The sequence below is a fragment of the Taeniopygia guttata genome, chromosome 17, assembly GCF_048771995.1.
Source record: "Taeniopygia guttata chromosome 17, bTaeGut7.mat, whole genome shotgun sequence".
NCBI classification, from domain to species: Eukaryota; Metazoa; Chordata; class Aves; order Passeriformes; family Estrildidae; genus Taeniopygia; species Taeniopygia guttata.
The window spans coordinates 2,228,120-2,253,357 of NC_133042.1; the positions used below are offsets into that span (position 1 = coordinate 2,228,120).

General features: G+C 46.4%; 1 protein-coding gene across 16 annotated transcripts in view; it reads left to right on the forward strand.

Annotated features, from left to right (window-relative positions):
• The window catches only part of CACNA1B (calcium voltage-gated channel subunit alpha1 B), a 313,183-nt gene that overhangs the window by 11,700 nt on the left and 276,245 nt on the right, over positions 1–25,238 (forward strand). The window lies entirely within an intron of this gene.

Below are 25,238 nucleotides of genomic sequence, written 5' to 3' on the forward strand. Positions count from 1 at the left end.
ACTGGAGTGGAATAGCACTAAAATCCTGCATTTCTGCCTGTAGCAAATCCAAAGAATGGCTCTTGTGCTGAATGAGTCACTTGCCAAGCATTTGAACCAACTCAAAAGTGATTTTGAGGATAGTTCTTTGTAGATATTTCAGTGTGTATCTGATCCAGACACTTCCTGACATTTCTGTGGCTTTGCAGGTTCTAATTGCCACTAGTACTTGAACCTGATTTAAATCAATTTATTTTCGGACATTACAGGATGACTTTAGAAGTCAACATGGAGTGTGCTAACAAATTAAATGCATCCTGGTTTTAAGCTGTTACAACTTTGATATCAGCCAAGTTTCTGCAGGAATGAATTTATTCCCCTATGAAATAACTTTTCTCAAAAGAATTTGAAGATGTTTGAAAAGAATTCAAAATGTCTTATTAAGGATGGAGGTGAAAAGGTTACGTGTGCATTTTGTACCCTGGTTTGAGATGATATCACTGATCTCTGCCTTGGAAATGCTGACAATATTTTACATTATGCATTGCAGCAGTTTCTGTCTATTTATATAAATAGAGGGTGATGCTGGTGGATAATGAAAACATAAACATGAACACTTCTAGTCTACAAATTGGGCTTTAAAGCTTCAGAGGAAACGATCCAAAGGTCTGTGTGAGGTCCTGAGCTTGCAGCCTTCGTCTTGGAAGGATTTCAGTTCATTTCTCCCGAGAAACTGCAGCCTGGCTCCCATATCCATCCTTTCCCACACCTTCCCTGCCCGTGTGTGTGGTGAACGTGGCTATTCCCTGCTCCTGGTGGTGGTGTGGAGTAGGGAAATGCTTGCATACATATACAAATGTATTCATTAGCTACATGATCACTGTAATTCCATTTGCATTCATGGCACCCTGTGATACAGCACTTGAGAGGCCAAAGGGAATTCTTGATGTATTAAGAGGAGGAGAATAAATATTCAGGGCTGGATTCTCCTGCTGCTGGGGCTGGGTATTTAATCAATAGAAACTTCAGTGGAGGCACAAGGAGAATTAGATTTCCATACTTAGAAGCAGGGGTACCAGGATGAAAAGAGAATTAGCACAGTGCTACAATTATTCTCACTGACGCTCTGTTCTGACTCCTAGTTAGCTCCACGCCATTGTTTGTGTTAAAAGAAAAAAAATAAAATCAAGGCTCTGATTCTGGAAAGGACTTTGGCATTGGCTGAATTTATCCTACAGCAAAACATTCCACTATATGCTGGAATTCAGCTGACTCCAGTGGTTCTCTACTTAAAGTTCAGGCACCACAGAAAAGCTTTTCTGAATCGCAGCCATATTGCTTAGGCATGGCTTCAATTCCTTTTAATATTTTTTTTCCTCCATAAACACAAGACTCCAGAGTTTGTTGGTTTTATTTTACAACCGAGACATTCCAAGTATTGCAGCTGAAGCGGCCCCGGGATCCTCACGGAATGAGCGGTGTCTCCCCGGTGCTGTGGGAGCTGCTTGCAGCACTGTTTGATCCTGGGAAATAATTGTGGAATATCAGCTTGATGAGACAGCTGGAACAAGGACCCCCGGTGCCATCTGCAGCCCCGCGGGTTCCTTTGAAGTGCCATCCTGTTAACGTCACCGCTGCTGTTTCCAATGGTGACACCAACTGGGCCCTGCTGAAATTGTCTTGTACAAGGGCTTCCCACCAGGCAGCAGTGCAGGGGTGGCAAAGGCTGAACTCATCAGCTTCAAGTCCAAGAGTCATCTCCACTGAGGAAATCCAGACCTCTAATCCTTGTCATTCGAGGGCTGGATTTAACAAGGCACTTGAGCTTGTGCCTGATTTTTGGCGTTAGGGGGAAGCTACTGAAAATAACAGAGTTACTCATGCTTGGTTTGATGCTTTCCTGAATATTTCCAGCCCAGGTGGAGGGAGCATTGAAAGCTCTGCAGCTTCACACAGGGGGTTGAATTAGTGTTTTCTCTGTAGCCTGCTGTGTTTTGCTCTGCAACGCCCAGATCATGATGAAGTTCTCAGCTCACTCCTGTGTTGCCATGGGGCTGTGCTGGAAACCTGGAGTTCTCTTCCTTGGGTTTCCTTCAGTGGCCAGAACCCCTTCATGTGCCCACTGCCTGCATGAGCTCAGGTCAGAGGGGAAACCTGTGCAGGGCTGTTTATTTGAGACAAAATCCTCCTCGTTTCTGCATCAAGGCTTCAAAGTCAGCTTGATAAGTGAGAAAGTTCCTGCTGACAAACCTTCCAGGGGAGGGCTGTAAGGTGGTGATATGAGTGGGATCTTCATTTTCATTTCTGTGGAGGGCAGACTTGGATCTGTGTGTTTCAAAAAATGATCAAGCTGTAATTTATTAGGGAATAATAAAAAAGGACAGTGCTAAGCCAGTACTTAATGTGTTCTTATAAATATAGATAGGTAGGACATCAGTTTTTGAAATATCATTTTGCTACTCTATCAAAAGCTTTCCTTTGCCATATGTGCAAGATTTCTACTTGAAAATGCTACTTCATGTTTCCCAGGCAGTGCTCAGCTCCAAAGCTCAGTTTTACATTGATCTTCAATATTATAGAGGGATTTTGAATCCTCTTCTTTAATTTTTTTTTTATTTCTGTGTAAGCATGAAAGATCATGAAAATGTTCCATGATACCCCACACAGAGCTGTGTGCCTGCTAATCCTGCCGAGTGCTTGTTTTTATTAAGGTAAATGGTGAATGTCAGAAAACCTGATCTCATTTTCAGCTTTTAGCTAAGCACCAGAAAAGCGAAGAGCAGCTCTGCTCTCATTCTCTGTTTCCATAGGAAAAAGGCCAGCCAGAGTCTGGGTGTGCTTTGGAGGAGGCTGTGGGGGAAGGCTCTGCATTGATTGAACTTAGCCTTGTGTAAATATTCCAGTGATCACGCAGCAATCCTTCCCACCTGCTTTTCCCAACCCTTTATTTATTTAATTTTTTTTGGCTACTCAATGCCTGCACCCTGGAATTATTGATAAATATATTTTTTATCTACTTGCAATGAGGGAGATTTTTGTTTGTCAAAAGCAGACAGCAGAACTTGTTAATCAGGAAATACATCAGGGCTGTGTTCCATGCAGCCAGGATCAATCTCTTATTGAGCTAAACTTGTGTCTAACAGATAGTGGCCCAAAATGGCTTTGGTTTGCTGTTCCAGAAAACACTCCCTCGGTTTCTTTTCCCAGCAGTGCTGTGGTGCTTATTTCTCATTTGCTTCCAAGGAAACCTGTGGATCTGCTGGTAACAAAGGCCTGGGAAAGGAATAAGTTGCTCTCCTTGGAAGATTTTGTTATTTCTGTGATTTTTTTAGTGATTTCTTGTGATCTCCACCAGTTGTAGACGAGTCTCAATCAAAGCTGCCCCTGCTGGGATGGGCCTGTTGCTGCTGGGGACAAAAACACACATTTTATTGCTCCTGCTCATTTTATTTCCACGTTTCCAGTGAGATTGCACTGGCTCCAGTGGTGACATCACTCATTAGCAGCTCTAAATCACACAAGAATTCAGTTTCTCATTTAGCCTGGCACTGGATGATCTTAATGCACTTTTTCCAAGGTGGAGGCAAAGGGACTTTTCACTCTATTGCTGCTACGTGTTTTGGGTTGAAAATTTTAGAAATCCACAGTTGTTTTGGGAACAAATTTGTCCTGTTCCCAAATTCCTCAGCTGGAGCCATGAGCTCTGATTCAGGGCCTGGAGGGTTCAGACTTTTTCCTCTTGGAATTCATGGGAGGTTTTCTCCTGGGTTTTGGATGCAAAGCCTGAAGAACTGCTGGGTTTGCAGGGAGCTGGTGTCAAGGGCTGTGTGCTGAGGGGAAGAATGGGCAACAAGGCATGGACAAAACAAAATTGATCTTTGATTCCCAAAATTCAGATGTCTAGGGGTTTCTCGGGGGGATAAAAGGCTTTTAAACTGTGATGTCCAAGGGATCTGCCCTCAGTTGTGTTTCGGAGCTTGTTTATACTTCTGGTTTCCCGTATCATGATTAATGGGCTTTAGGGTTTAATTCCATACCCCAAGAAAGGGGCTGCTTGTCCCTTTTTCATCACCAGCTACCTGAGATTCCCCTTGGTGCCTTCTAGTAAGGTTTGAAGAATAATTATTTTTTCTGAATGCCTATGGTTTTATGAAATGTCATCTTTTCCCCCAGCAGAGATTTATGCTGCCCAACCTCCCTAGACCTGAGGGCTTTTCTGTGCACCACAGCCTTTGCTGCTGCTCTGGTCCTTTCCCAGTTCTGCCACATCCTCATGGAGTGACCACAGCCATGTGGTGTTTGTCCAACACCAAGAGTGGCTAAAGGCCTCTATGAAATAACAGAGTGCTTGACAGGATCGTGCTCTGCCCTTTATGAGCAGAATTAATTTCTTTTGGCTTCAAAACAGCCTGGATTAAACACTCTCGAAGAGTCCTGGTGGCTTCTTGAGCCAGTTGGATCAGCAGCCTGGATCTCTGGGTGGGACTGGCAGAGACAGCGTGTGCCAGGCCTGGAGCTGCCAAATGATGTGCACAAAGTCTCCGTGCGGGTACGGATGTCTCAGGCTGTCTGGAACAAATTACAAAAGCCAGAATTATCTTGATTGTCTGAGAAATGTGCTCCCAGCTCCTTGATGCTGCTAATAATTTGGAAGGCAACTCATTTAGTAACAGCATAAAGGCCTGCTCATCCTCGATGTGAGCGTTGCTGGTTACCAGGATCATCCTGCTATGTGGGCAGTGGGAGCTGCTATTCCTGGTGCTGTGTTTGAGGAGCAGCAGCCTTGGATGCAGCGATGAGTGACAGAGTGGGAGGCACAGGAACCACCCAGCCTGGGCTGTGCAGCAGGTTTGCACCTTGGATCTGCCCCTTTCAGGTGGATGTACCTCCCAGACAGGTGTGGGGGGAGATGTGACCAGGGAAGTGTTGGAGAAGGAAATGCCTTGGAGAGGGCTGGGATTTCTTAAAGCTGTCAAATACTCATAGAAGCTTTGGCTCCAGCATTTCTTTCTCTCCAAGTGCATGTTCCTGTGCTCCAGAAGCCCTTAAATGAGGGTATCTGAGCTCTGGGCTGGCTCTGGTGTCCTTTGTGTACAAGGGTGACGAGACGAGGGGAAATGCCTTCAAACAGAAGGTAGATTGAGATGAGATATTAGGAAAAAAAATCCTTCCCTGTGATGGTGAGGAGGCCTTGTCAGCTGTGGCTGCCCCTGGATCCCTGGAAGTGCCCAAGGCCAGGCTGCAAAGGGCTTGGAGCATCCTGGAGATGTCCCTGCCCATGGCAGGGGTGACACTGGATGATCTTTAAGGTCCCTTCCAACCCAAACCTTTCTGTGATTCCATTGATTCTATATTCCACCTGCAAATAACCACAGAACTAATTAGAGAAATGAAATTCAAATGAAATCAGCCCCCTTGGCTGCCCTGCAGCACCCCTTTAGGGAGCTGTTCAATGCTTTGTTTGCCAGCTCTGGGTGTGGAGATGTGGGGACTGAAGGGGTGGGAGCAGGAAAGTGCAGATTTTGCTCTGCTTTCCCAATGTGGAAATTTTGGCACTTGTGTGCTAGAAAGCAAAGGAGGGCAAAAGCAGGAGCTGGGAAAAGGGACACTGAGAAGGAACAAGCTCAGTCCTGGTTGGCTGTCACAAGGAAAAGGAGCTGTTTGCTTGGGGTGGTGATGGACTCGGGGTGAGTGCTGTCAGCACCGTGCATGAGTCATGAAAGGAGCAAAGCCTTTATGGATTTTAATGCAGCTGATCCTTGTGTTCAATTTCTTTTATGCTCCAGTGATGGATGGACACTTGCTGGCTCAGAAGAGCAAAGGCCCCCTTCTGAAATTAAATCAGATAAAGGTGGACAAGACACAGGGGATTTACCTGTAAGGTGTTACCTGGTGTTCTTGCTGGTGAATGAGGGCAGAAAGGGAGGAAGCCAAGCAACCAGATTTTCAGTTTTGAAGCAGAGAGAGTTTGTAACTGGGAGGGAGGAGGGTGTGTGAGGTCTCAGGTCGAACAGAAATTGTTCTATCCTCTGGCCCTTGGCTGCATGGGCTCCTGGGGAGCTGCAGAAGCCATTCCCTTCAGAGAAGACTGGACAGGGAGGAAGGGTTTGAGGCTTCTAAATCCATCTGGCAGATGTCCCTGTTTCCTTTTTTGCCCAGTGGGCAGCAGCTTCCTTGGGACTGGAGCTTGTTTTCTCTCTGGGCTTGTTTCTCTGAGCAAAGGGGCACCCAGGCCGTGCTGAGCCTCTTGCTGTGTTAATTAGAGCTTGTGTCTTTTTTTGTTGCTTGTAGTGGCTTTTCTGCATCGATTTTGGTGGGGGTGGCTGGAGGCAGGTTGAGAGAAGCGGGTGGGTGATAAATTGTGTGGCTGGCTGCTAAATCAGGAGACTTTCCTGGGCAGAGGAGGACTCCGGGCTGTGCTTAGAGGAAGGCTGCAGATGGTCCCACCCCTCAGAGGACTTGCAGGTGGGGACAGCCCTTCCCTGGCAGAAATGATCCTGCTCTGGCTCTGCTCTGGTGGTGGCAAACCAAATGTTTCAGGTCAGAGAACCTCTCAAGGGCAAACAGATAATGAGATTGATGTGCTGCTCTCTTACTTTATTAAAAGGGACTGCAAGGTATGGAATACCTGGGATGAGAAGTGATAATGATGGAACAGCACAGGGAGCCTGGAAGTTGAGGCACAAACAAACCCCTTTCTATTAAAGAGAGAGGAAACAAAGCCATCCAGGTTTCCATCTTGTATCCATTTCCACATTTTGTGCCTGTTTGTCCTTCCTGGAAGCTTTGTGCTCACAAAGAGGGGCTGCCAGACAATGTTTATGGATGTTTGCTGGGCAGCTGTCAAGTAGAAGTGACCATCCCGAGAGAAAGCAAGGGTTGTTTCTCATGGCAGCCAGAGCTTTATCAAAGGCAGGCAGGATCATTAGTCCAGAGTCCAGACAGTATTTTTAGCTTTTTATGGTTCTTGAAGGCAGGTGGGTGTCAAGGAAATATTGTCTCTTGTGAGGGAAGCAGCTGCACAGGCAATTGTGGAGCCTGCAGGTGGGAAGAGGACTCTGGACCTTGGGATCTTCTCCTAATGTGATCCTGCCCTGGCAACCATGTCCTGTGGGCACCTAGAGGTGGAAAACATTGGTAGCTGCTCTTGGAGCTGGGTGTGGATACTGGGAATTCAACCCCAAACCAGCAAATTAAACTGCAGCTCCAAAGTGCTTAATTATTTTTAATGCTTCCTGTTTTAAAAACAAACAAACAAACAAACAAATCACCAAGCCCAAAATACCCAAGTGCTGTGTGTGGTGTTGAGTGCTGTCCCATAATTAGATGAGGAGGAGGGTGCAGGTTACCTCAGACTCCTGTTTCACACATAGTGCTTCTGCTGCTGTGTCCCAGTTCCAAGGGAGCAGCTTTGGATAGCAAAGTGCCTGCTCATCTGAGAGGAGAGGAACCTGCCTGTGACTGTGGAAAAGGGTGAGGATGTGGAAAATCACCCTGGTTTTAGTTGTGATCTAAGCCTGAGTGCCAGCAGTGAGTCTGCAAATGTGTCCTTGGATCCACATCTCACCCCAAAGATTTTGGGTGCTCTCAGACCATTCTCTTCCTTGGGGCTCTCTGAAAACATCAAGAAAACTTGGATTTTGAAAACTTGGATTTGGAAAACTGATTTTCCATTCTGTTCCTGCTGAACCACCAAAGAGGTGTGTAGGATGTTCTGGCCAGGGCCAGGCTTCCATACTGGAGGGTGGAGCCAGAGGATGTGTGAATTCCAGGTCAAGCCAAGTCCAGGATCAGCACCTGGACATGCTTTTCCACACAATTCCACAAGATTTTTTGCTTAACTTCAGCTCTCTTGCATCTTCTCTGTGCTGAAGGGTCTGATGGGGTTGGGACAGAGGAAGGGATCCCACGTGAGTGAGGTCAGGCTGCAGGATGGCTCCTCTGGATGAACTCCTGACTGTGGAAAGGCCACTCTTCTACCCTGGGCAAGCCCAGCAGCTCAGGGGGAGAAAGCCCTGCCTCCTGTGGCAAGCATCAAACCTCTGGGGTGAGCTTAGAGGCTTTGCAAAACTCCTCACAAAGGAGCATGGCCACCTGAACAATACACAGGAGAAACCTTTCCCTCCTGGCATGGTCAGCACCAGCTCAATGCATGTCTGACACAATCGTGTCTCCTCCCTCCTCCATCTCCCCATGTTTCAGTGGCCACAAAAGTCACCTGTCATGGGTTTTGGATTGACAAATGAAACAAACTCATTTGCTCCATGATCTCAGGGTGGAGCATTCAGGAAACAGGTCAGGCTTTTCTGGTGGATATTCTTATTCTGTCAGTGCTGGAGCTGTCTTGGTTTCCGAGCTGGCTGCAGGGCTGGGTGTGTTTGTGTAGGTGATTCTCGTGATCAGCTGCAGAATTTTAAAAGCCTCCCTCTGGAGCAAGAAGTTCAGGTCACTCCTGAGTTAAACCCAATTTTAGACAATAATGTGTTTAGCTCTTGGCTCAGTTCAAGTCAGTTCAGGCTGGGCTGGGTGAGATTTGAGCAAGGAAAGGATCAGAAGTAGAGACTGGAGCAGTGCTGGGCTTCCCTGGGAATAGAAATTGTTCCTGGGGCTCTCCAAAGAGGGAGGGCAGCTCTCAGCCAGGAATCTGTGGGCTGAAGATTGTTCCTTTGGGAAGTTGCTGAAGAGGGGTTGAAGCTGACTCCCCTCCTTTGTCTCGTTACACAAATTCCCTGTAGGGCTCTGCACAACTGGAAGGTCCCAGAGCCAGACTGAGGCTTTAGGAGCACGTTGATGGTCCATGGGATGATGTAGAAGTACAAAAGTGAAGGACAAAGATGAGCTGCTTGGAGAAGACTGAGACTTTTTCAGCCACAAAATGTTCCTGCACTGGAGAACTCCAATAATCAGAAATGGTTGGATGTAGCTTGTTTCTGGTTCAAAAAGGACTTAATAGAACTTAAATTGGGGCTCTCGGCTTATTTTCCAGTTAAAAAGAACCAAAAAAAGGAAGACAGTTTAATCTTTCAGCCTTTTGGCTCCGTTTCCCCCTCTCAAACACCCTGAACCAGCATCCTTAAATAAAGTTTGGGCATGGGAGCTTAGGATGAAGGCTGTGAAAATGATTAAAGCATTGAAGAAATGTCCATTTTAGGAGAAGTGAAAAGGCTGAGAGAGTTAAAATGAAGAGCAAAGTCTCATAAGGGTGAGATAGATAAAGAAAAGCAGAGAGAAAATCATGTTTCCCTATCTATTTTGGTAAGACTCAAAAAACATCAGTGACAAAACTGAAGTTTTAGAATTTCACTAATGGAAAAGTAATTAACTCATGGAAATCATCACAAGCATTTGCTGGTTTGGGTCTTGGGACCAAAGTAGCCTTGAGATCATCTTCAGATCCACCAGAGGGGAAATGTTTTTTTTTGAAGGGGAATAATTAGGTCTTTCCCTGGTGCTCCCTGAAATAAGCTAGGTGGAAATGTGAACAGGCTGTTTCATAATTGTCCTTTTCTTTATCTTGTAATTTCTTCTGAATCCTGTGGAGCCACGGCTTGGGAGCAGGATCCAGCCTGTTCCAGCCTGACCTGGGAATGTGACTTTGCCAGTTTAGACATGAAACAACGTCGATAGGAGTGCTGCTATTTCATCACTTCATGTCTGATTTAAAGATCAAACATCTTCCTGCTACAGCTCAGAGAGAAACTTCAATGCTCCAGTGCCGAGTGTGCTCTCCAACCCCGCCAGCCTCAGCTGTGGGAAAAGATCTGGGGTTGAAAATTGTCACTCGTTTCCAATGAATCCCAGGTGGTTTCTGGTAATGTGGATGTCCCTGTGACAAAGGTGGTTTGGTTTTGTGGAGGAGGCAGGTCTGGCAGGCTCAGGCTTGGTGCTGCAGGGATATAACTGCTCCCTTTCCATGGTGGAACATCCCCATGACCTTGCTTTGGGAGGATCTCATCCATAGCCTCCCACCTTCGCAGGATCTGGAACACAGGAGAAGGTTCTGGCAGGTGAAATTATCTAATCAGAGGGTGGCCCTGTCCTCAATGAGGCTTCAGTCAGAGCTGAGAGCTCGTCCAGCTGCCACAAGTCAGGCATGAAAGCTGTCCTGCTGGGGAGGAGCATTAACAAACCTCCCTCCCAGTGCCAAAGACAAATCTCTGCTGCTTTTCTGGCCTCCAGCGCTGGGAGGAGAGTGGCAGCCAAAGGCTGTGGGAGGTTTCAGGGAGTTATTTCCACACTGGGAAGGGATCTGCACTCTTGGCTGCTGGTAGGTGGGTAAGACCTTTCCTGAGGGTCATTAGAAACAGGCCTGGAGAAAAGATGAGGTGAAGTCTTGGCTTGATAGAGACATGGATTGCTGAATCCTGGCTGCTCTGCCTGTAGGGTGAAGACTGAACTCCAGAAAAGTCCTCACATTTCTTTTTAATCCCATTATTTTCAGAAGTTCATATCCATGTGCTCCAAGTAAGTGATGCTGTATCTGTTCAAAACCATTTAGCTGATAACACAAATAACCTCATCACAGATCTCTGCAGCTTATCTCTGCTCTCTGGAAAATGTGCTGAAATGAAAAATTTTACCTTTCTTCTCTTCTGATGCCAAATCTCAGCCTTATTTACCCACTTCCTGGGCAGAAGCATTCCAAATTCCTGGAGTTCTGTGGCCAAAATTACCTCCTGGACTGGCTGGATGAATCCTGAGCTTCTCTGAATTTCTTGTTTTGCAATAATCAATAAAGTACTAAAATTGGATAGGTACAATAAAAGAGGATTTGGAAATGCTCAGCTTGGTGACCAGTTGTACAGACAGGACCATCCCAAGCCTATTTTTAAAGAAACACTTAATTTTTTTCACTCTCTGGTCACAACTTTAAAGCCAGTTATAAGAGGTACAAAATGATGGTAACCCCTGCCTTTCACAAAGGGTGAAAAAAAACAAAGGAAGCTCGGCATGATCCAGTTTCTCATTTTAATTTGACGTATGAAATAACAGGAGACTATGGGAGCAGTTAGTCTGAGGCAGATCCAGGATAATGCAGCTCTGGTTCTCTTCTGGAGCAGACTGGGCAGTGGATGGGATTTTGGGTGTTCTGTTTTTCTCTTCTGCTCATGTCTTTGGCTAATAGGGGATTTTAGGCCGTTTTTTCCCCCTTTGTTTCCACATTCTCACCTCTTTAAAAATGAAGGCAGTGCTGGTACCTGACTTTGTAACGTACTCGTGAAGGAGGCTGGCTGTCAGCACTGAAAAGTAGTGAGTTTAAAACATCTCAAAAGAAGTAAAAATAAGCCTTTAAAAATGCTGAAATGAAGTGTGGGGAACTTGAATCAGAAGTAAAAGAGATGGTAACAGCATCATCTTTTAGAAATCATCAGCTAGAAAATCTTCTAGCTGCTCAGTCACTGTGAGTGGGAGACTCTTGCACGGAGCTCAGCGTTCGTGTTCCACGGGGAATGTGTTAAATCCACGGCGTGGCACACACAGAACTGCAGCTGTGGGTGTCTGCCAGAGCTCAGATTGAGGCAGGATTGGACCTTTGGGGGAGGTGGCATGCTCTGAGTCAAAATGTCCACGAGTTTTGTCACTGACCTGCGGTGTGAAAACGAGGGGCTCCACCTTGGATGGAGAGAGGCAAAGTGGCAAAGTCGGTGCTCAGGATCACGTCCTGGCTTTGAAATGCTGGAATCATGGGTTAATCTTCAAAAGTTGTGGCTGGTGACTAGAAGGGAGGTGTTTGGAGTGTTTTCCTGGTGCCTCTTTCCACAGAAGGATGGGGCTGTACAGGTTTCCTGCAGCAGAAGTCTCCCCAGGGTTCCAGCAATGCTGAAGCCACAGCTCTGACCTCAGGCCAGGTTCAGCTCTTTGGGTTTCAAAGGCCACATCTGAGTGATCAGCTGAGGCCTGCTTGGCATGAAGGTGCCCAGGGGACAAAAGAAAACAAAATTTGTATTTATTTTTCCTTTTTCAAACCTGGCAGCCCTCCAGCTCATCAAACAGCACTTCTGCTCCCTCTAGGGCTGCCCTCTGATCTGGCTTGTGTGGGAAGGATGAGAAATCCTTTCCTTGTAACTACAAACCTGTGGTGTCCTTCTGTGAGAGCTGGAAAATGCAGAATTAGTGTCCCTTTTCTTCAAATCAACCTTCTTGTCCATTAGCAGGAATGGAATAGCCCCCCTGCATCTTTGGAAACCTTTGTTCCACAGGAGGAAGGTTGGGTGAGGCTTAATTTCCATCTAATAGCCTGTTAAAATCTTCACATGGTTTCTTGGAGAATGCCATTAAGAATCAATTACATTAATGGGGCTCAGTTGGAGCTATGCTGAAATATGGATGGGATCAAGGAAAGTGACTTTGCAAAACAGGGTCCTTGGTGCTGCAGCCATTTATTCCTCTTGATCTCCCCAGGTTTCTGTGTGGACCAAACCTGCTCTTGGATGTTGTCAGCTCTGCAGAAGCTGAGCTTGTTCAAGGTTGAGGGATTAGTGCCATGAACTGCGGTGTAAAGCCAGTGCCAGGGGGGTTAGGAGGGAGTAATTCTCTCGCCCTGGTAGAGATGGTGTTGGACTGCTCTGTTAAAACCACCTGGCAGCACCAGGAGATCCTCCAGGCCTTGCTCATCCAACTGCAGAGCCTGATCTGACACCTTAGAGGTGTCTGGGACTCTGCTGCTGACACTGCAGAGTGTCCATGAGCTTATCATGTGAAAAAGGGCCTGGAGATATGTGAGGATGGAGAGGAAGAACTTTCTGTCCGTGGCTGCTGGGTTGTTAAACTGATTATAACGTGGCTTGTGAAAGAGGAGCCTTATCCATGGAAAGAAAAGAGAAGCTGGATGTCCTTGAAGGAGAGTGCATGGAAATGTGAGTCCTGAGACTGCTCAGGATCTCGTATAAAGGTGGGACTGAGAGGTCACTGTCCACCAAGAGGTCACTGTCCACCAAGAGGTCACTGTCACTGCCCCTTCCATGGGGTGGGATTTAATGAGTGCCCCACTGCTCACAGCTGGTGCTGGACAGTGGTGGCACTGCTTTGGTCCTGCTGCTGGTGCAGGAAGTGTGACTGGAGGTGGGATTGCAGTGAATATGCTGGGAAAGGTCCACTGAATGCTCATGGATTGGGATGAGGGACTCAGGTGGGGTTGGGAAGGAGCCTGTAGTGGCCACAGTGACTCGGTGAAAGCTCAAGAGAGGGACAGAGACAAGGCCTGGGTGTCTGTCTGTTGTGTACTTTCCATTGTACTTTGAGCCTCTTGGATGGTGTTTTTTTGCAGGAATGTTTGTAGAAAGGGATCTGTGGAATCCAGCTGCCTCGTGCCAGTGTTTCCAAACGCTGCGTGGGCAGCTCAGCTGCCGGCGAGTGGCCTGAGGGACTGAGGCAGAGCCCTGTGGTGTTTGCATCCAGGTGCCAGGCAGTGCATGGGTGTCTGTGGGGTGCAGGGAAAGCCACAAGTGTTGGGTGCTGCCTCTTGTCCATGAGAAAGTTGTGATTTACAAGAGCTCATCTGTTGCAATGTATTTGCAAGGGTTAGGCCATAGTGTGCACCAGCCAGCCTGCTTCTAAGTTTGTTATCAAAGCCTCAGGAATTAATCAAGGATACTGTAACATAAATTGTGCTGAATTCCCAAAGAAGAGGCTGAGAAACCGAATACCAATTGAGCAAGAACTGGATAACAGAGGGCTGTGAAACACCTGGATGTAACCAATCACACACTCTGAGAAATGCAGGCAGAAAATGAAGGAACAAGACAAAGGCATCAATCAAGAAGTGTGCACTTAGTAGCTTGTAGAATCTATAAAAATATGTGTAATGTAAACAATAAATGGCTTCTGCTTGATCGTATTGGTCAGTTGTCCAGGAGTCCTGGACTCCCGCAATACTCATCATCCCCAGACTTTCACACCTGGGTTTGTCTTCCTCTTTACAAATGAGGGGCTTGAGTAAAACCAAAGCAAACAAAATCTTTTAAAAGATATGAAGTAGAAGTGGGGTGAGCTCCCCCCTGGCTCCCCTGCATGCCTTGGCTGAAGGACTCGAGGTGCAGCTGAAGAGCAGCCCTGCTGCCAGAGCCAAGGCACTGATGCAGGTGATGGGTACACAACTGCTGAGCTGGTACCTGTCGCTGTCGAGGTAGGACAGGAATGAAGAGACTCTGACCAGAAGGCTGCTGAGAGTAAAACTCTGGTTTATTTTAAATACCCCACTCTTTTATACAGAGCTTTGTGAGGACCAACTCCAGTGGTCCTGAAGTGAAAACAATCCACACCATTGGTGCAAAGTGCTTGAAGCACAGTGATAGAACTTAACTATAAAAAATGTGAAAAACAAGAGAGATAAAGAATTATTTACATTCTTCTCCAACCCTTTCCCAGGCTTCTGCCTGGCTAGAAATTCTCAGTTTCTTTCTTTGACTGAATCTGAGACCCACAGGTACCTGCCAGCAGAGCTGCATCCTGGGCAAGGGCTCCACTTGGTGTCTGATCACCCTGAACACCCGGGGCTGGCATCTCAGCTGGCACCAGAGCTCCCGGGGCTGCCCGCCCTGCCTTGGCACCGCTGCCCTGTGGAGCTGCAGCCCCTACAAAGGTGACTCCATGGAAATGACAACTTTGTGTTTGGAGTTGGAGGCTGGAGAGATGTGCCTTTCCTGGAGCTCCTCGTTAGGGAACCGGCTCCTGTGTGCAGCCTGTCCCCCTGGGCTCTCATCAAATCCCTCAGAACCAAACCCACCTCTCACCACTTCCCACCTCATCCGGCCCAGCTCCGTGTGCGGGGAGGATCCGTAAATCCCCAAGCTCAGGCTCGGCGTAACCTTGGAGCAGAGTGATGGAGACCAGCCCCAGCCAGACTTTACAGTGCCTTGTTCTTGGAAATGAGCTGTGTTTCAGGCAAATATCCGGGAGCCGGGGATTTTTTTAGCCTGTCTCTTGCTGTTCATTTTCTCCCTGGCACTGGGACTGCAATTCCAGGAACCCTGGCTATACTTGAAAGTGCCTCTCAGACAGGGATAAAAAAAATTAAGCCTCTCAGATTTCTCTTGTTTTATTTTTTTTTTTTTACTCATTGTAGTTTTTCGAATGTGGATTTAAGATGGGGACAAAATGTACGGGTTGAGATCTGTTCCAGCCTGGGGCAGGTGAATGGGAGGATGAGGAGGCTCCTCCCTGAAAGGCTCCAGAGCTGCTCCTGGAGCAAGCAGAGATGTTTGGCTGCTGCCAGGTGCAGCCTTTCTTACACTTCCCCTCTCCTCCTCATGTAATTAACTCGTTAAATTTAGCTGTCTGAGAGGTATGGAAATGCATGTGGTGCAACTGCTTCGGCTGTGCAAATAACCGTGATTTCAGCTTCCGTGAAAAATCAAGGGAATTGTTTCATGCCATGCAGAAGCACTGAAAGAGCTGAGTTTCATACAAAAAGCAGATTAAAAAGGCAAGAAAATTGGGGAAAATGAGGAGTAATGTTTTTGTCTAATCTGGATTGTGATGATTTCAAGCTTTTAATGTTCTCAATTTTAATTTTTTAACTTCAATTTTATTTGGGAAATTAAACTGTGACATCCTTTCAAGTAGAAAAGACCAGACTCTCAAGGTTTTCGTTTAACAGCGTTGGCACACAAAATGTTCTCCATGCTGCCTTTCTTCAAGGAGAGGTTTTGGCAAACTTGGCTTGAGTTACTGAAGTGTTGTGGTTGACCAAAATCCAGGGGGAATGTGTGTGGGGGAATTCAGTAAAAACTATTCAGCAAAACATTTCTCTCCTGCTGCTGTGCTACTCCATCTTTGGGCAGATGGAGCCAGCTGAGAGTCAGAGTATCCTTAAAAATGCACTTTTTGGATGAAATGCTTTCTCTGTTAATAGCTCTTCCTGATTGCTTTGTGCTTACCCATGTGGAGGGATGGCCCAGTCTGCAGAAACCAAATTTGAACATATCTAGGTTAATTTTAGGGTAGCATCCCAAAGTTGTGGCCACCGGAGATGTTTTGATCTATTACAGAGTTATTTAGGTTGGAAAACATCTGTGAGATCATCGAATCCAACCTGTGACTGACCTCCACCTGCTTGTCACCCAGGGAGTGCCACATCCAGGTGTTCCTTGGACACCTCCAGGGATGGGGACCCCACCACCTCCCTGGACAGCTCTGTCCAATGTTGTCATCCTTTCTGTGAAGAAATTCCTGCTGCTGTCCACCCTGAGCCTGCCCTGGCCCAGCCTAAGGCTGTTCCCTCTCCTCCTGTCCCTGTTCCCTGTTCCCAGCCTGACCCCCCTGCTGTCCCCTCCTGGCAGGAGCTCTGCAGAGCCACAAGGTCCCCCCTGATCCCCCTTTTCTCCAGGCTGAGTCCCTTCCCAGCTCCCTCAGCCTCTCCTGGGGCTCCAGCCCCTTCCCAGCTCCGTTCCCTTCCCTGGACACGCTCCAGCCCCTCAGGGTCCTTCCTGCAGTGAGGGGCCCAAAACTGGACACAGCACCCAAGTGCTGAGTCCAGGGGGATTTTTTTGGGTTTCTATCTGCTGAGGAGATGGGCCAGCCTGCCCTGGTCACCCCTGATGGAAAGCCCTTGGTTGTGGAGAGGGTGAGGGGCTGGGGATGGAGCACAGGAGCAGCTGAGGTCAGCTCAGGTAGGACGAGCCTGGTTCACCCTGTGCTCCTGGGGTGCTCGTGGTCTCCTCACGCTGTCAAACATTAACCTGCCCCTCCACACAGAGCTGTTCCTGAGCCTTCACCACCTGTGCATGCAGCACACACCTGATGGAGCCTGTCCCAGCCCTGTTTGCTCTCAGGGCTCAGCTCCCGTGGGGTTCAGCACATGGGGATGAAGGCTCCAGGTCTGCTTCATCCTGAGCGTGAATGGGAGGAGATGACCTTCCTGGGAGCACAGAACTCCTCAGTGGGGATAATCCTGGAGCAGGGAAACCCCACCAGGCACCTGCTCCATCCCCAGAGTGTTTTATCCAGGTGCAAAGCAGACTGGGTGTCCCAAACCCATTTTCTGCTCAGCAGTTTGTTGGCAGTGGGGAAATGTTGGCATTAACCTGCCTGGCTCTCTTTGGTCACCCCCACACTTCTTCACTGGCTCCAGCTTTGTTTGTGGTGGCAGAAGGGATTGTTCTAATCTAATTTTCCATTTTTATTGTTCACTGCACAGCCCTAAGTCTAATTTACAGGCTTATTCAAACTGTGGGCTGAACATGGGAATCTTAATTTCCTTCCAGACCTCTTTTTTATGGGCCTCATTGCCACAGTCTGAGAGCTTCACACCAACATTAACTCAATTTCACAACACCCCTGTGAGATAGACTTTGATGTTTCCTATTTTACGGTGCAAAGGGTGGTATAGGAATATCAAAGACAAAAGTTTTTATTTAATTTTCACTTAATACCCTCAAACCCCTGTTTTTGGGAACAGCAATAGGCTCATTTCTCCTGCATGGGCTCACATCCTGACAAGTTTTAGGGCATCAATCCAAATGGAAAGATTTCTAGGGCTTCTCATGAATTCACACCAGAATTTTCTTATGGTTTTCCTTGATTTAGGTCTCAGACAACACCTAGAAAACTCCACCTTAAGGCAGAAAGCTATAAACAACAAAAAGAGCTGGAAGTGTGTGGCTTTAAGCCTTTTGGTAACTTCATGCTTTTCCCCTCTCATCATGCACACTGGAAACAAAAATCCTGCAGGTGATGGTGACAAAAAATGTCCTAGTGGACATTTTAGCTTAAAGCTGGCAGTTTATGCAACTTATACTGAATGCTCATGTGAAACCTTCCTCCACCCTTCCCATCTCTGAGCCCTCTTTGCCATCTCTTCGTCCTAAGTGGTTGCTGAAGTTGCTGCTGGTGGAACTGTGCTGTGGAGGAACAAACTTCGTGGCATTATTTCTTCCCTTGGTATATCTGTGCTTTAGGAGGAAAATGTCCAAGAATAATTGAGATGAATCAGGTTTCTATATGTGGCTTTTTTGAATATTTAACATCTTAGATCTTGTGAAGCAAAAGGGGCAAGGAACAAACGCTGTCTATTTTTAGGGCTGGGGAGTGGATGAAGCTGCTGGCCTAGATCCTGAACTCCTTCCAGGAGGAGCAAGGCAAAAAACAACCAAAAACTGAGCCAGTCTTTGTGTGCTGGGCAGGATTTCTTGTGCTTATTTGAGCTGACAAAAACCAGTTGGTTTTCATGTTGAGTTGTTTGAGTTGTGGAGGGAAAAAGTAAAAAAGGGATCATGAGAACTTTGAATAAAACCTCTTCCCTATCTGGTTTTATTTCAGTTGTCCAAACTGAGAACTGTCTAAATACTTGAAAAGGATGAAAATCAATAAAGTAAGGGAAGACTTTTTCTCTGTCTCCTTTTCCCCCATTCAACACTGGGGTTCTAACTTGCTTACTCCAGTGTTTTGCTTTTCCCAGCTGCCACAATATGGAAATTTTGGGAGTTTTGAGGGCTCTTCCTCTTTCCCTCCTCTTCCCTGTGCCAGTCCTGATACTTTGCACTGGTGCCAGTTAAAATTCATCTTAACTACTGACCTGCTCTCAGAAATTCAGCTGGGTTTAAACAGCCCCCAGATAAATCTCAAGTTACAGGCTGGGGAAAGGTCTGTGTTTGCAGTGCATTTCTTACTGGGAGATATTGCTGTTACTTTAAAATTAAAAATAAGAGCAAGATATACCGAAAAAAATAGAAATAAGTGGGGTGAAAAACTGTTCTTCAGCTGAGACTGAGAATGGAAAATTTCTACCCAAAAGAAGAATATTTCTGGAAATGACAACTCAATGGAAACATGGTTCTCTAATGCATTCACTGTTAAGTGAACATTATTTATATTGCAGGAGAGAAACACAATGTGGCAGAAGTTATTTGGTTGAAAAAAAATAGAAAATCCATGAGCAGACATTCATCGTTTGCAAGTAGGGAGCCTGGGATACAGATGAGTTAGAGGATGATGAAGACTCCAGACTCTTGCTCTTGCAATTTGCATTTTGTTGGTATATATAAAATGAAATGAGGTTTATATTTGTTTCAAGCAGAAGTGCTTAGCAGGCATAGGAAAAGCTGTCTGCAACGTTAAGCATATACTCCAAATTTTCTTGGAACGAGACCATTAGGAGAAAATAGCTACTCTTTTTCTATTCTTGCTGAGGTAGGATCATGTTCTCTACATTGTTTAATAGCAAGTCTAATGCTACTTTTGAGACTCTTTTTTGGAGAGGCAGCACATTCTCAGCCATGTGATCCTGCAATCTGCAGTTGTTTTGGGGTAGAACTTGGATTGCTCCAAAGGGGAGATGCAAATCCCACCTGATTTGGGCTGACTTGTGGGACTGACAGGGGAATTAAATTCTGGGACAGATCTACACAGGGGGTTTATTCTTCCTTCTCTTTATTCATGCCTTCTAGGGCTGTTGGAATGCTTTGGGCCCTGCAGTGGTGTGGTGCTGCTGTTCCTGTAGGCTCTGGGTGTGTTCCTGGCACCCACAGATCCGAGGATTTTGGTGTGTCAAATTCTTCATGGAGAATGTGATGGGAAGGTGAGGGAGCTCCCAGCGCTCCTCTCTTTCCCATCTCAATAATGTCCTGGTGTGCAAGGGAAGTTTTCCAACACATCCATCCATCCTGCAGTCTCTGGGATGATAATCTGGCCAAACTCCTGAGCAGCTGCCTTTTCAGGTTCACCACCTTTGGAAAGAGCTTTTCCTTTTGCCTGTGGGAGGGGCAGAGGTTTAGGGTTTATATTTTAGCAGTTTGCTGCTAAATCTTACTGCTGATTTCAGTGGGTTTCAAATCAGATCCCAAAATCCTTTGGCCATGTTGCAGGACAGATTTCCCAGCTCAGAGCTCCTGTATCCCTTGGAATTACTCCCTCAGCAATAAAGACAGCCAGATTGACAGCTAAAATACTTTTTCTCTTTGTAATGACTTTTTAGCATTCAAAATTTATGGATCTCTTTATGCCATAAAACATAGCAAGTCTATCCTCTGTCCCATTCCAGCATCACTTGCCTAAATTTGAATCCATCACTTTGAAATGATTTCATTGCAAATGGGGTGCATGATGAATAATGGAATATCTTGAACCCTACTAACTTCAAATTAATGTCCTTTACTGCCAAGTAATTACTGTCCCATAAAGGAATCCTTTGTACCTCTGGATGAGGCTTTCTAATCCCTCTTGCCCCAAAATCCTTTAAACTGCCTCTTTCAAGCTGGTCTGAACCAAAAATATACAAGGACTGTGGGTCCTGATAAGTTTTTATTTCTTTAATTGGTTTTTGTGGAACTGTTGGAGCCTGGGAGTGTGTCTGGAGCACATCTCTGGATGACTTTGTCCTGGACACCAGAGTAATTAGCAAGAGCCCTGTTGCTTTTGAAGGCCCAGCCTGACACTTGTGAAATCAGCTCATTCTTGACCCTCCTGGAGCAAAAAAACAGATTGTTGTGGTCATTGTTTTTTGCAATTATGTTTTACCTTGTCCATATGGTTGTGAGTGGGTGCTTCAGGAACATCTCAGGATGGGAATTTTGCTGCTGAAGGGAGGGGAAGAACTCCAGCTCTGGGCTAATGTAACTCCTGTCCTTCTGCCTGCCAGGTTCACTTCTGCTCCTCAGTGCTCCGGGCACAAGGATGCAAAATCTGACCCCACTTATTTAATGTCAGAAACAACTGGTGGCACTGAGCATCAGGAATTTTCAATCTGCTGTCTTCCAGGAAAGCCTATTCTCCCACTTCACCAGTGTTTTGTGCTTGATCTTGTTGAATTCTAAAATTACTCTCCTGGCCATAGGTGAGGAACTAACTCTGGTGTCTAAAAGAAGCTGAACCAACATGAGTATCTCCCCAGTTTCTAGGATGCTCACTCTGTCTTACACTCTAACAATCAGACTTTCCCCCATTTCTCCTTTTGTGGTTCTCACCATTAGATTTTCAATTTGTTAATTTTTACAGTGCCTAGTCAACCTATTCTGTACAAATCTGAGCTCCATGAGGGGGCTTTTTACACTTTCTTATCGTTTGATACAGAAAGACCATGAGCAGAAAGTTACACAGACAAGTTCCCTTTATCCCACCCAGGGCATCTAAGGATGCAGAGGGATGGACAAGGTATGTGGAGTGACCTGAACGTGTTTGTGGGCTAATGAATCTGCTCCATCATTACCTCATGTCGTAATGACTACTTGCTGCCAGAATCCTCAAGAAAAATCCACCCCAACCTGAAGGACCATCAGTCTGTGTCATTAAACATGCCCTGACCCAATCAACCAGAGCTATTTAAAATTTAAATATAAATTTAAATATAATCTCTCGGGTGTCTGTCTCCTCATGAGTCTCTGGAGGCTGCAAATCTGCCTTAGTTCTTCTAGCAGAAGATTTCAGAAAGGTTTAACTCCTTTCTCTCATGGTCAGGATCACAAGCGAGATGGCCGTGACAATCTAAATAAATAGATGTGCTGCTGTTGGGTTATTTCATCTTCATAAGGGCCATTTAACCCCCTTCTGCTCCTTCTGCTGGAGCAAGGGAGTTTTCAAAGGAAAGGGTCAAGGAACAGGATGCAGAAAATTGGTATCATCCTCAGAGCTGTCCTTGCCAGCCCCCAGCTTGAAATACCTCGGGTGACACTGAAAGACTCCCTGCAGAGCTCTGAGAACCAGGATGAATGAGGATCCTTGCATTAAATGATGATTAAGTGCCTGATGAAATGGGATGAATGAGGTGCCGCAGGCAAGAACTCCTCCATTATCACAGCTGACCCCGGGCCAAATTTCCTCCGTTTCCCCATCTGTAAAAATGGAAATTTATTGCGTCATCAGTTAAGGATGAAGTCGTGTCTTAGAAACCGTCATGCTCTGGAGACCAGAGAGCACCTTTCTGTTCACAGCTCCTGTCCAAGTAATCATGGGATCATGGGTTGGAAGAAGCCTTAAAACCATCTGGTTCCACCTCCTGCCATGGCAGGGACACCTTCCACTGTCCCAGGTTGCTCCAAGCCCCATCCAGCCTGGCCTTGGGCACTGCCAGGGATCCAGGGGCAGCCACAGCTGCTCTGGGCACCCTGTGGCAGTGTTTAATCCCGCTTATAATAAAAAACTTCTCCCCAGCATCCCATTTAAACCTACTCTCTGTCAGTATAAAGCCATTCCCTCTTGTCCTGTCACTCCATGATTTTGGAGACAGTTCCTCTTCGTCTTGTGGGCTTCCTTCAGCCACTGCAAGGCCACAATGAGGTCACTCCAAAGCTTCTCCTCTCCAGGCTGAACAATCCCAGCTCTCCCAGCATTTTCTCCCAGCAGAGCTGCTCCCTCTGATCAATGAGGAAACCCATACTGCTGCCCTGCTGCTGATATTTAGTAGAAATTTGCACAAAATGGGCTAAGTCAGGAAGCATTTTTTCCCCTGGACTGAAATCCTCTGTGTGAGCCGTGTATTGAATCCAAATGCTCCACAAAGACCCCCTGAGTGAGTCTTCATGAGGCCCGGTGGGGATGGACAAACTTCCATCTTCCCTGCATCATCCATCAAGAAGCTTGAAGTAACAGGTAAAGAGATGGTTTTTGAATATCCCATGAAAGATGAGAGAGAAACAGAACTATTACCCATCTTTGAGGAGAGGAAATGAAGGAGGGAGTAGTAGAAGAGTAATTAAGCAAAGAACAAAACCACAATGACCGTGGTGTTTGGTTGAGGCAGCTGCCTGCTTTTTTAGGGCCAGGAAGGGGAGTAGGTACAGAGCATGGTAAATCCTTCCTCCTCCAGCACTCGCTATGAAGTTCACTGCAGATCTTCCCAGTGCAGAGAAGTGGGGCCCTGACCCAGCAGGGTCCTGGAGCCCACTTGGCATTTCCAGCCCCACTGGCTTTTTGTAGCCCTGCCATCCTGGCAGTGGCACATCTTAGGATTGGCCTCCCTAAGCCTTCCTTGCACCTTTAATTGTTTGTTTTCTTCCTGGCTGGAGCCTCAAAGCCCCACAGGACACTTGGAAACAGCTCCCTGCCATTCCTCCTGGTGGTTGCATCCATGTGCTACGTGAGGTGACTGTTCCAGCTGGTAAAATATCCTGTGGTCATTTCCTACTGAGGGGCTGAACAGGTCCAGGATCAGGATTGTTAAATCCAGGCTGTTCTACCTGCACGGTTTGGTTTTACATAAAATCAATTACTCTCTGAGTGAATGTTGGGAAAAATGACCCATTGCAGGCTGGATGAAGAATCCCTGGCTCTTAGAAAAGCTCTGTGCTCTCACTGGGAATTTCTTGTTAAGGAGCTACACAAATCTGAGAGGTGAAGTCAAGAAGTACAGGCGTGATTTCTGATGGAAAACTGCTTTGCTTCTACTCTGTCTTTGTAGAAGTGTTATCTGTGGGTCTCAAACCCTGCAGGAAACATCTCTGATACTTCCTGAAGGAGCTTGCTGATCCCTTCCCCTTTTGTAAAGAGGGAAGACAAAGGAGGGACATAAAAAGCACATTAAAAATGGCTCCATGGCAATGACAGATGTCTATGGCGTTCTTCTGGAGAGTTTGTTTCCTGGAAGAGATTTTTTCTTGCACAATCAGCTGATTCCTGTCCCCTCCTGGATAATCTTGAATGCTATCCCAGTCAGGCAGAAATATCAGCTGTGACTCTGGTCTTGTTCCACGGTGTAAGTCGTGGACATCAAGAGAAACTTGTCCTCCACATGGCTGAGGGCAGAATCACAAGAGCCTGGTTTTCCTGCATTCCAATATATTTTGGTTACTTTGGACCAAATATTGAATAATCCTTTATTTTAAAGGAAGCCAGAGATCTCCCTGAGGTTGTTCCAAGTGAGCTCTACAAGCTTCTTCATCCAAATTTTACTCTGGGAGCAGCTGAGGTGGCACTTTCTGCCCCTTTGCACTGATGGATCATCCAGGAAACCCTCAGGAAAATCCTGGTGAGTCGAAGTGGAAAATGTTGACCTGAAATAGCAAAAGATCACAGCAAAAGGTCACAGATGGACCCTTCCAGTTCTGTCCTGCCCCTCCCAGCACAGCAGCATGGTGGGAGGGACAGGGAGGGATGGACAGGTCTGCTCTGAAGGGCTCCAAATGGTTGGGCCCAGGTGATTTCCTCAATGCTGTGGAACCTGGTTCCTCCAGAGGGGCTGAAAAGTGGATCTTGGGATTGTCTTTGATATCAGGTTATTCAGCTGGGCCCGGTGGCTGGAGATGGCTCAGGTGAGAAGTGACAGGAGCTCTGGTGGTGGGCAGTTGAGTTGTGTGGTGCTGGGCAAGGCTGAGATCCTCAGGTCAGGTATCCTCTAAAGACAGGGCTTACCTTGGGAAAGGTAATATTGGCTTTGCCAATTTAATCAAAAGTTAACTTGAAACGAGCTGGATTTGCAGGTGATGATGTTTCACAGGTTTGGGAGTTTGGCAAAAAGTTGCTCTAATGGTGTTGGCTCTCGCCAGGGAGAGGCAGCAAAGCTTTCTCAGCTGGGCTGTGATCTTCTGCAGGGGCTGGCCCACCCCAGGTCTCCTTCATCCTCATTTTCTAAACTCTCCTGTGTTCATTAAGAGCTGCTTGCAATATGTTCCAGCCCTTTTTTGCTGAACGAAGAGCTCTCCTGAAGGCCAAAGAGCCCATTAAGAGCATACACAGGGAAAAAAATAACACCATGAAGAAAACATGAGATTTCTTTTTGGATCTCTTAATCCATTTGGTGAAATATGGATGTTTCAAGCCAAAAATGGAGAAGGAAGAAAATGGAAAGTGTTTCATTTTGAAATATATTGCTTTTACGTACTTTAAATGCTTCTTTTGACTTTATGCTTGGAAATAGCACTGATCTAAACTGTAAATAAAAATTAATTAAGTGACTCAGACGCCATAAATCTGTTACCTTCAGGTCAAATGAAATATTTGGTTGGCCTGAGGTGGCTTTTCTCGGATGCTTTGTCCCTGGGAAAGCACAATGTCTGCAAATGGGCATTTCCCTGCCCATGGGGTTGGAACGAGATGGGCTTTAGGGTCCCTCCAACCCAAACCATTCTGTGATTCTATAAAATTATTTTTTCCAGTCCATTGGGATCATCCAAATGAAAAGTTTGTTTGGATCATCCATCTGAAAAGTTCCCTTGTCCAGCTCTAGGTGGCAATGATTGTTTTTTCCTGTTGTTTCTGCGCTCAGAGATACGGTTTCCCCCTCAGGAAAGTGCCAGCAATTGGGATTTTCCTTTGCCAGTCTCCTCTGAAACACATTCCTCTTGGATTAGAAGGAATCTGCCTTGGGAAGACCTTAGACCTGACAGGGAAAC